This window comes from Schistocerca serialis, chromosome 1, assembly GCF_023864345.2.
Source record: "Schistocerca serialis cubense isolate TAMUIC-IGC-003099 chromosome 1, iqSchSeri2.2, whole genome shotgun sequence".
Lineage (NCBI taxonomy): Eukaryota > Metazoa > Arthropoda > Insecta > Orthoptera > Acrididae > Schistocerca > Schistocerca serialis.
The window spans coordinates 924,984,124-924,995,047 of NC_064638.1; the positions used below are offsets into that span (position 1 = coordinate 924,984,124).

Genomic DNA, 10,924 nt, shown 5'->3' on the forward strand with positions numbered 1-10,924 from the left:
ATGTGGTGCCGCAGAAGTTGAAGATTAGATGGTGGATCACGTAACTAGTGAGGTGAGCCTGGACGGAATTGTTGAGACAAGAAATTTGTGGCACAACCTGACTAAAAGAAGGGATCGGTTCATAGGACAGATTCTGAGACATCAAGGGATAACGAGTTTAGTGTTGGGGAGATGTGTGGAGGACAAAGGTAGTAGAGGAAGACCAAGAGATGAATGCGGTGAGCAGATTCCGAAGGATGTAGGTTGCAGTAGTTATTCGGAGATGAAGTGAAGTCGCACAGGAGAAAGTAGTAGGACATCTGCATTAAACCAGACTTCGGACTGAAGATCACAAGAAGCAACATAAACATGTTGTTCACATTTTCCAACGTGGAGTCCATTAACAGAAGCTGGCTCTGCTGACAGCCCATCCGGTTTTGTCAGGTTTTAAGTGATGCATGGCTGGCAGCAGATACAACACGCCTCAGTGCCGCATAACAGATGTCAGAGAACTAATAGTTTTAATCAGAGCGTAGTGCCCCCTGCTGCAGTAACAAGTTACTCCCCACTTAGCAAACGAGTTTGATTTGATACAAAAATCTGTATCCCCAACAACGAGTTCAATTTCGATATAAGCTTTAATTCTCGTTCAGTGTTATAGTCCGACTAAAATTACTTGGTAGCTGGCGTCCGTCACTTGCCGCTACAGCATTGCCACATCGGCTGCCGGCTGCTGGTCGCTTATAGGTGAGAAGCAAACACAACGCGTCACTCACAAATGTTGTTAAAGTGTAACGCGGAGCAATATTGGAAACGGCTGCCACGAAGTGTGACGAAAATGCAAGATGCTCTGTCGATAGCTGATTTTAAGTAGCCAACGACTGAACTGCGGCAGTTGACGCATATTGTAGGTGTGAACCAAACCACAACCTCGTGATGTGCTATGTACCCGAGAGAACGGCTACACAACTAAAATCACGGTCGCTTTGTTCACGGCGATTTTACTTAATCTCTGCGAGCAAGCTCAAGGCAGAAAAATTTCAGTTTCAGTGCTAAAAAGTGAACTGTTCTTTCTCGCTATCATTCGTTAGTTACCTGAAACTATTCTTACACTCCGTTAGTTAAAATTTCCGGGTTGAGGGGACGTGTTCGAGCTGTAAAACTCTTCTTCCTGACGTTTCGTTGCCAACTGCAAGCAACATCTTCCGAGGTGAGTCAACGACGGGCTGCCAGGCCGTGGACGTCTCGTGGAGGTCTCGTTTATATAGAGCGCATAGAGGGCACCTCCATGTGTCACCTGGGGCCGATTTCTGACTAACGTCATTTTTCTCGATTGAAGGCAATCGATTGTCACTGTCTAACATCCTGTTTTCTATTAAAATTATTGTGGTGTTTCTCAATGTCTATAGCGTCTCTGTACATGCGTGCATAATACTCGTAATGCGATGTCCGGGCTAGCATGCTCGTCTCACTAAATTTTATTTCATGATCATCGTCTATAAAAACATGTTCCGCTGCAGCTGATTTATCGGCATGTCCCATTCTACAGCTCCTTTTGTGTTCGGTTAAGCGGGTATTGACACTTCTTTTCGTTGTTCCAATATAAACCTTCTCACAGCTACACGGAATTTCATACGCCCCAGGAGTTGCTAAGGGGTGTCGAGCGTCTTTCGCCGATCTTAAACATTACTAATCTTCTTGGTAGGTCTAAAGATTGTTTTAACTACAAATTTGGCCAGAACTTACCCAATACGATCCGTAATATTGCGAATGAATGGAAGAAAAACTTTTCCAGCTGGCAGTTGTTGGTGCTGAATGTTGTCAGACACTTTTCTTCAGGGATGGAGTGCTCGATGTATCTCGTTGTCAGCATACCTATTTTTCTTGAAAGCCGTTGCAAATGATTTAGTTGATCTTTCAAATAAACACCTCGGAAGATGTTGCCCGTAGTAGGCAACGAGACGTCGCGAAGGAGAAGTTTTACAGATCGACCACGGCCTCTCGGCCCGGAAGATTTAACTAATGAAGACGCCGGCCGTGAAATCCTACACGTTATGAACATCCTTACACTGGGTACACGAACTGCCGTTTCACCAACCGATGAGCAGTCCTGTTTGGCACTTGACTGTACGTTATAGACCATACTGACAGATTCCAAATTGAAAAAAAAAAGATAGGAAGAAAAGTAAGTTCAAATAAAAAAGTCGGTAGAATAACGAAAATGATGCGACAAAGTATTAGAAAAAAATTACATTTAAATCAGTTAATTGAATAAGACGCGTGGGATTAGCCGAGCGCTCTAGGGCGCTGCAGTCATGGACTGTGCGGCTGGTCCCGGCGGAGGCTCGAGTCCTCCCTCGGGCATGGGTGTTGTGTTTGTCTTTAGGATAATTTAGGTTAAGTAGTGTGTAAGCTTAGGGACTGATGACCTCAGCCGTTAAGTCCCATAAGATTTCACATACATTTGAACATTTTGAATTGAATAAAAACGGGAACGAAAGTCTTTTGATTATATATGAAGTATTCCTCTTTCTTTTCAAGAGTTTAGAACATACGTACATGTATACAACAAGTTAACGCGCTAATCACTACGCTATGACACTACCCTACTTGTAAGCACAGTATTTCACTTGTGACTCATATTACAGTAGCAACAATGATTTGCAGCCTTCAAAACTTGAATTCACGAAATGTCGTGCAAAACCTTTCTAACGATCTTGTGATAATACTAACTGTGTATGTGACACTGAACCGCATCGTGTGGCGATGGATCTAATAGCATTTGATTGGTGGTGTGTGTGAAATAAAAACTTTGAGGTTCACCGATGACATTGTAATTCTGTCAGAGACAGCAAAAGACTTGGAAGAGCAGTTGAACGGAATGGACAATGTCTTGAAAGGAGGATATAAGATGAACATCAACGAAAGCAAAACGAGGATAATTGAATGTTGTCGAATTAAGTCGGGTAAGGCTGAGGGAATTAGATTAGGGGATGAGACACTTAAAGAAGTAATAGAGTTTAAAATGTAGACTGGCAATGGCAAGGAAAGAGTTTCTGAAGAAGAGAAATTTGTTAACATCGAGTATAGATTTAAGTGTCAGTAAGTCGTTTCTGAAAGTATCTGTATGGAGTGTAGCCATGTATGGAAGTGAAACATGGACGACAAATGGTTTGGACAAGAAGAGAATAGAAATTTTCGAAATGAGTTGCTACAGAAGGATGCTGAAGATTAGATGCGTAGATCACATAACTAATGAGGAGGCATTGAATAGGATTGGGGAGAAGATATGTTTGCGCCCGGTTGGTAGGACATGTTCTGAGGCATCAAGGGATCACAAATTTAGCGTTGGAGGGCAGCGTGGAGGGTAAAAATCGTAGAGGGAGACCAAGAGATGAATACACTAAGCAGATTCAGAAGGATGTAGGTTGCAGTAAGTACTGGGAGATGAAGAAACTTGCACAGGATAGAGTACCATGGAGAGCTGCATCAAACCAGTCGCAGGACAGAAGACCACAACACACACACACACACATACACACGTGAAATGCGTGTATATCGTTGTGTGTGTGTGTGTGTGTGTGTGTTTGTGTGTGTGTGTGTGTGTGTGTGTGTTTATGACTATGACTATGACGCGTGATGAAATACTAAATTAAAGGGCAGTATCCAGGATTCGGGATCCAAACACAACAAGAAAGAATGCCGGACAAGGTGAACTGTCCAGTTGTGGCAGTTTAGCAACTGCGAACGGTTCGGGCGTGACGTTGAGCACTCTGATTGGAGGAAACCGGATCCAGCCCTCGAAGTGTCGAGCATCAGTAATTTTAATCAGATTATAGTTACAAATTGGTGCTGTAAAGTGTAGGGTTTTGTTGTAACACAACACTGTCGTAGTGCGGGCATTTCCGCACGTAGGGTGGCTTCGAGCATACTTGCGTCGCGGTACAGCGGCGGGCGCCGTAATTGGCTATCGGCGGCGTTAATTAACGGCCAGCTGTCCGAGTTAGGCTGCGAGGCGAGGCGAGGCGAGGCGCGACTGCAGGACAACGGCTTCCCGCCCGTCCCGTCGCCCGGGCAACGCTCGCGTCCCGCCGCCATGGCCGACAACAACTTGCTCCCGTCGCCGCGCCGGCCGTGGCCCCCGCTTACATTTAAATTAACCGCCAGCTGCGCCTGGCCTCTTAATTAACGCCCCGGACTTGATTAGGGCGGACTTGGGTCGACTTAGCCGAGTGTCCGTCTGCGGCTTTGGCATTGTCCTCGGCCGACCTCCAACGGCGACGATGCGTTTCCACAAACGCCTCCCGACCCGTCGGCACGCTCGCATCGGCCACTCGCGCAAATGGATTAATTCCGCAGCCGGGCCTGTCCGCTCCACTCTGTAGCCGGCGGTTCGCGCCGGCCTAACGATAACCGTAACGGCTCGTCCCAACTGCGAACGCTTAAGAACACGCTGTTTGCAGCGGCAGCTACGCAGTAACGCAGGCGCCACACGCGCTGCCCAGATGATGACTATGCATTTGTGATTGCCCACTACTCTGTCTCAATTGCCTCTTAAGTGGATGGACATGTGAGGACCTCTCGACGTAACGCTGACAGTCCAATTTGTGTATAACTGATGTAGCTCTCGAATTAGTTTAGCACAACCATAACTCAGTCTCCCCTTTATTATCTAAAGGGCATAATAATGGGCCTACTCAACTTTCCTGTCCGTTGGGTGCACCCACACAGTAAAGTTTAGAAACGTACTAAACCAGTAAAGATGCTTCGTTATTATTATTATTATTATTACTTCTTGTGTATATCGCAATGTAAAGAAGCAATTCGGGAACCGCTTTCAGCTGGTGAAAATCCGTCGATAGATCTACGATGAATACACCGAAATGGTCCTCAGTAAGTGTAATCACATCGCTGCTATCAAGGTTTTCTAAAAAAAATTCCAAAAACTCTTAAAACCCTTTAAACCTTTTTTTCTGAAAATGAATGAAAATTCCTTTGAGATGGAATTAGCTGTTTATAAGTTCCTTCACTAGACAACACAATCGATTTCACACCATTATAGATGGATCTTGAGGTGATAATAACTTTTTACTTCGTAAGGCTAGAGAAAATATATGATGCCGTAACATTCAAGTTGCAAACAGTTTTGTTGCATAATCTCTTAAATTGTTGATCATCGAATGAGTTGAAATGAAATAGTTCTGAGCACTATGGGACTTAACATCGTTGATCATCAGTCCCCTAGAACTCAGAACTACTTTAACCAAACTTACCTAAGAACAACACACATCCAAGCCCGAGGCAGGATTTGAACCTGCGATCGTAGCGGTCTAGCGGTCCAGAATGAAGCGCCTAGAAACGCTCGGAAACCACGGCCGTCCCATCGAATGAGTAAACTCGTAATTACACACAAGGCGAACGTCGGATGCGTTAAAACTCATACTCCAATAACAGACTATAAGGAATATGTTAGGTGGATAAAACCATAGTTCATGTCGATCTTAGCACAATAAAGTGGGTGACCTGCATGAAATATGGTTTTATCCTCTTGATATAGATCGTGCATGTACTAACTGCACTACTCTTTTTATTGGGGACGGCATTTAGGACCACGTTTAATAATGAGTCAACTTTTCAGATCCTGAGCCTAAGACAGCTTTTGTATTTTATTCGTGGCCGGCCTTTGTGTCCGAGCAGTTTTAGGCGCTACAGTCTGGAACCGCGCTACCGCTACGGTCGCAGGTTCGAATCCTGCCTCGGGCATGGATGTGTGTGATGTCCTTACGTTAGTTAGGTTTAAGTACTCCTAAGTTCTATGAGACTGATGACCTCTGATGTTAAGTCCCATAGTACTCGGAGCCATTTGTATCATTTTATTCGTGCATGAACTTAGACGCATCCAACGTTCGTCTTACGGTGTATAATTCCGAGTTTAGACGTTCGATGATCGATCTTTTATTATGTAATAAAAACAATCGGTCTACAAATTGCATGTTGGGACAGCCGGTAACTTGAATGTTGGGACAGCGTACATGAAGTAAATAGTTATTAGCACCTGAAGACGTACCTATAATGATTTGAAGACGCTTGTGTTGTCTAATAAAGGAACCTCTTAACAGCTACTGCGGCCAGGAATGAATTTTCATAAATTTTTTAAAAAAGCAAAGATTAATTAAAGCATTTTTAACAAATTTTGCAGAATTTTAGGATAACCTGTTGTTGACTTAACTGCAAAATAGTGTGGAATCACACTGCTTATAGTTCAGTTTACAAGAAACAATTCTTTGCCCAAACATGTAATAATTACGACAAATAACATACCTTATATCCTAACACGAGTGATATTGTAAAGTGAATTATGGAACGTCGCTCATAAGGGACGGTCTCGTAAACTGAGCTACGGCCGGGAGAGCAGTTTCCTGGCCAAGCCCCTCCATATCCGCATCCAGTGACGTCTGTGGGCCGAGGATGACACGGCGGCCGGTCGGTTCCGTTGGGCCTTCATGGCCTGTACGGGCGGAGGTTAGAGCTCAGTTTTTTTTAGCTCAGAAGGGTTCTGTGCAAACAGCAAACTGTCGGGATGCTCAAAAAGTGGCCAATACACTATCAGCAATCTATTTTGCACCTAATGTAAAGGGAAAAAGCTATAGCAGGGTTTGGAATCAGCGAAGGAGTGCGAGGCCACATAGAACTCAGCGGAGTGCTGATCATTTATCCTCGTTGTGAGTGGACCGACACCTCTTCCGCGTCATAGCTTCCCTCATGACGAAACCATGAAAGTCACCAATAACCACTACACCCTCATCTGCTGGCGGTAACGACAGTATGTGACGTTCAGTCTTTATCAACCGCAACTTTCGCTGCTGCCAACATTGAGCGATGAACGAACGATCTCTGCAGTCGACTACAGACTTCGACTCCGGGCAACGTCATCGCCGTGCCACTGGGACACCACGACTCACCGCAAAATAAAAGATATCGCTACCAATCCCCGTATCATTCCAAGCCACGTGCAGTGTCCGGACCACCACCGTCGAGACAGCGTGTAAAGTCAGCATTCCATTGTGTACGCATCTCTAATTCCTGTGCCTTTGATCCTCGCGACACCTACCACTACAAAGCTTTATTATGTGAAGACAGGAGCACAATCGAATGACTGTACAAGTTGGAATTATTAATTAAAGGCGTGCTTGTAGTCATCCTAGGACTTGTACGCAGCCTCTTCTCACCGATTACATAGTGGACCTAAGATGAAAGGCCGGCAGCGGTGGCCAGAGCGGTTCTAGGCGCTTCAGTCCGGAACAGCGCGACTGCTACGGTCGCAGGTTAGAATGCTGCCTCGGGCATGGATGTGTGTGATGTCCTTAGGTTAGTTGGGTTTAAGTAGTTCTAAGTTCTAAGGGACTGATGGCCTCAGATGTTAAGTCCCATAGTGCTCAGAGCGATTTGAACCATTTTTTTTTTTTAAGATGAAAGAATAAATAAAAAAAAATATTGTAACCCCTCGAGACTTCTTTGGCTGCATCCTGGTTATAACTGGTGCCAGATGAACTGCTGATGATGAACATGGACACGTCTTATACTGCGATTTATGTTAACTGATACTTTTGTAGTAATCATACATTTAGATAAAGCTTCTGTCAGCGTTGAATAAAATACACTGTTTGAAATTTTCTACATCTACATCTACATTTATACTCCGTAAGCCACCCAACGGTGTGTGGCGGAGGGCACTTTACGTGCCACTGTCATTACCTCCCTCTCCTGTTCCAGTCGCGTATGGTTCGCGCGTAGAACGACTGCCGGAAAGCCTCCGTGCGCCCTCGAATCTCTCTAATTTTACATTCGTGATCTGCTCGGGAGGTATAAGTAGGGGGAAGCAATATATTCGATACCTCATCCAGAAATGCACCCTCTCGAAACCTGGACAGCAAACTACACCGTGATGCAGAGCGCCTGTCTTGCAGAGTCTGCCACTTGAGTTTGCTAAACATCTCCATAACGCTATCACGCTTACCAAATAACACTGTGACGAAACGCGCCGCTCTTCTTTGGGTCTTCTCTATCTCCTCCCTCAACCCGACCTGGTACGGATCCCACACTGATGAGCAATACTCAAGTATAGGTCGAACAAGTGTTTAGTAAGCCACCTCCTTTGTTGAATGTTCAAATGGTTCAAATGGTCCTAAGCAGTATGGGACTTAACATCTGAGGTCATCAGTCTCGTAGACTTAGAACTGCCTAAACCGAACTAACCTAAGAACATGACAGACATCCATGCCCGAGGCAGGATTCGAACCTGCAACCCTAGCAGCAGCGCGGTTTTGGACTGAAGCGCCTAGAACCGCTCGGTCACAGCGGCCGGCAATTTTGGATGTAACAGAGATAAATCACAGAAAGCTCAAATTGTGCAGGGATCAGACTGTAGTTATAATAACCAAAGGATATGAATGGAGAGGTAGTGAGGCTGGGTTGTAGCCTGGCCTCGATTTTATTCAGTCTGTACAATGAGAAAGTAGTAAACTAGCCGAAGGAGAAATTTTGAAAGGAGATAAAATAAAAACTTGAAGGCTCTCCAATGATATTATAATTCTATCCGAGACGATTGAGTCCACGGAAAAGCATCTCATCGTATAGCGTCTCGAAATGAGATTAGAAGCTGAATACAAACAAAAATAATGTAAGGTAGTCGAATTCAGTGAGACAGTGCCTGAGGATTAGGTCAGGATATGAGACATTAAAAGCAGTATGTGAGTTTTGCTCTTTGTATGGCAAAACATCTGATTACTGCCGATTACAGAGGGTGTAAAATAGAGATTGGTGAAGCTTTTGGAAGGTGGGGTAACAGAAGAATGTTGAAAATTAGATGAGTAGATCCAATAGGTAATGAGGCATTACTCAAGTGAGCTGTGTAGAAAAGTTATTTGCAGCAAAATTTGGCTCGAAGAAGGGATACAGGATACATCCTGAGACATGAAGGAATAGTCAGTTTAGTGATAGAGGGTAAGTGTGAGGAGGGCTGTATAAAAATTATAGATGGAGATCAAGGCTTGAACGCACTAAGCGGGTCCTGCGGAGAGTAGCATCAAACGACAAGAACATCTTTTCGCGTTACTTTGTTTTTGGAAACTGCTCAGTAAAGTTACTACAGTGTATTATTGTAAAGAGAAGAGGGTAAATAAGACTCGGCGCCAGTGACAGAGTGCCAAGAGGACAATTAGATCACATAATGTAATCAGCCCGATGACAATTAGTCACCCCGGAACTGAGCGCCCTTCTACTAGTTTCACATTACAGCCTTACAAGTGAGTAAACTGGGCTCGTCACCAGGAAGAACGGCAGCTCGAACCACTACCAATGGTAATAGCAGCTCATTGCCTTCATTCCAGATAATACGGGATGACACATTAACGCCACGACTCCAATCAATTCGGCACGAAAAGGACGCATTGAAGCCAACCTTAACCAGCCCATCAGAATTCGGCCAATTGGGCAGTTAAGTGATAATAGATCTGTGACATATATACGAAGATGGTATCTGTCTTTTCGGACATGTCCAAAAGAACAGATGCCATCGGTGACCATGCAGCTCGTTAGAATGAAATTACAATGAAATTAACACCCTTAGCTGTTTACAGGCGTTGACATACGCCAACGGGGACAGATGAAAATGTGTGCCCCGACCGGGACTCGAACCCGGGATCTCCTGCTTACATGGCAGACCCCCTATCCATCTGAGCCATCGAGGACACGGAGGATAGTACGACTGCAGGGATTTATCTCTGGCACGCTTCCCGCGAAACCCACATTCTCAACGTATTGTCCCGCACTACATTCGTAGTGCCCCCGCCCATTATACTCATTACTCGCGGCGCGTTGCCGATTCCCGTAAGAGTTCGGGCACTGTTTGTGCATTCTCACAGAAGAAGAAGATGGTCCGGTGGTCACCGATGGTATCTGTTCTTTCGGACATGTCCGAACAGATACCATCTTAGTTACGGCTCACAAGCGGGGGCACTACGAGTAGTGCGGGACAATACGTTGAGAATGTGGGTTTCGCGGGAAGCGTGCCAGAGATAAATCCCTGCCGTCTGTGTCCTCGGTGGCTCAGATGGATAGAGCGTCTGTCATATAAGCAGGAGATCCCGGGTTCGAGTCCCGGTCGGGGCACACATTTTCGTCTCTCCCCGTTGACGTATGTCAACGCCTGTAAGCAGCTAAGGGTGTTCATTTCATTGTAAGATCTGTGACAACCGGAGCAACCGCTGCCGCCACTGCCGCTGCCAGACCTCAACAGAAGCACCACTGCCTGCCCAGCCCAGGTGCCCAACACTAAGCCCGCCGCCAGCCCGTGCTCTTCAGCGTCCGTTCAGACTTCGACTCTGAGCGACGCTATTGCCACGTCACTGTTACACCGCGACCTTCCGCAACGCCAGTCGACTATCCTCTTCCCGCCCCCTCCCCCCCCCCCCCCCACCACCACCACTGCTCCGATGACTCCATCAGTCACTACTCTCTTTCTCGAACTGTGCTTGCCCGCCGTTGCAGTCTCGATGATGATAAAGGATTGTATCCTCACTAGGACCTTTGTCAGCTGCAAATGTCCATCCCGTCTTCGGTAGAGACTCACGCCCATGCTTCTCTTTTCTCATAACAGTTTATGTCAGGAGGACTGCTGAATAAAAGATGGACACCAGAACACAGTAGCCAGTTCCATAGTACTGCATCAGTACCTTTCCTAAGGGGGAAGGCAAGTGGATGAATAGGAATGGTGAATATTCAACATGGACATCAAGGTATGTATGTAGTAGCCTGAACTTTAATTTTCACTAGTGGGATTGCAAACATGCTTAGGTTTGACGTTTCCATACTTTCACACATTGTCGAGGTTAAATGTCATATTAATGCTTCATAAGGGACCGAGGGTCGAGCCGTTAAGTTATGT

At 45.5% G+C, this 10,924-nt stretch overlaps 1 non-coding gene across 1 annotated transcript; it reads left to right on the plus strand.

The window, feature by feature from the left end:
- The first annotated feature begins 10,075 nt into the window (after nt 1-10,075).
- On the plus strand, nt 10,076-10,149 carry Trnai-uau (transfer RNA isoleucine (anticodon UAU)). The gene has a single exon. It is a non-coding gene; the product is annotated as a tRNA-Ile (tRNA).
- The last annotated feature ends 775 nt before the right edge of the window (nt 10,150-10,924 follow it).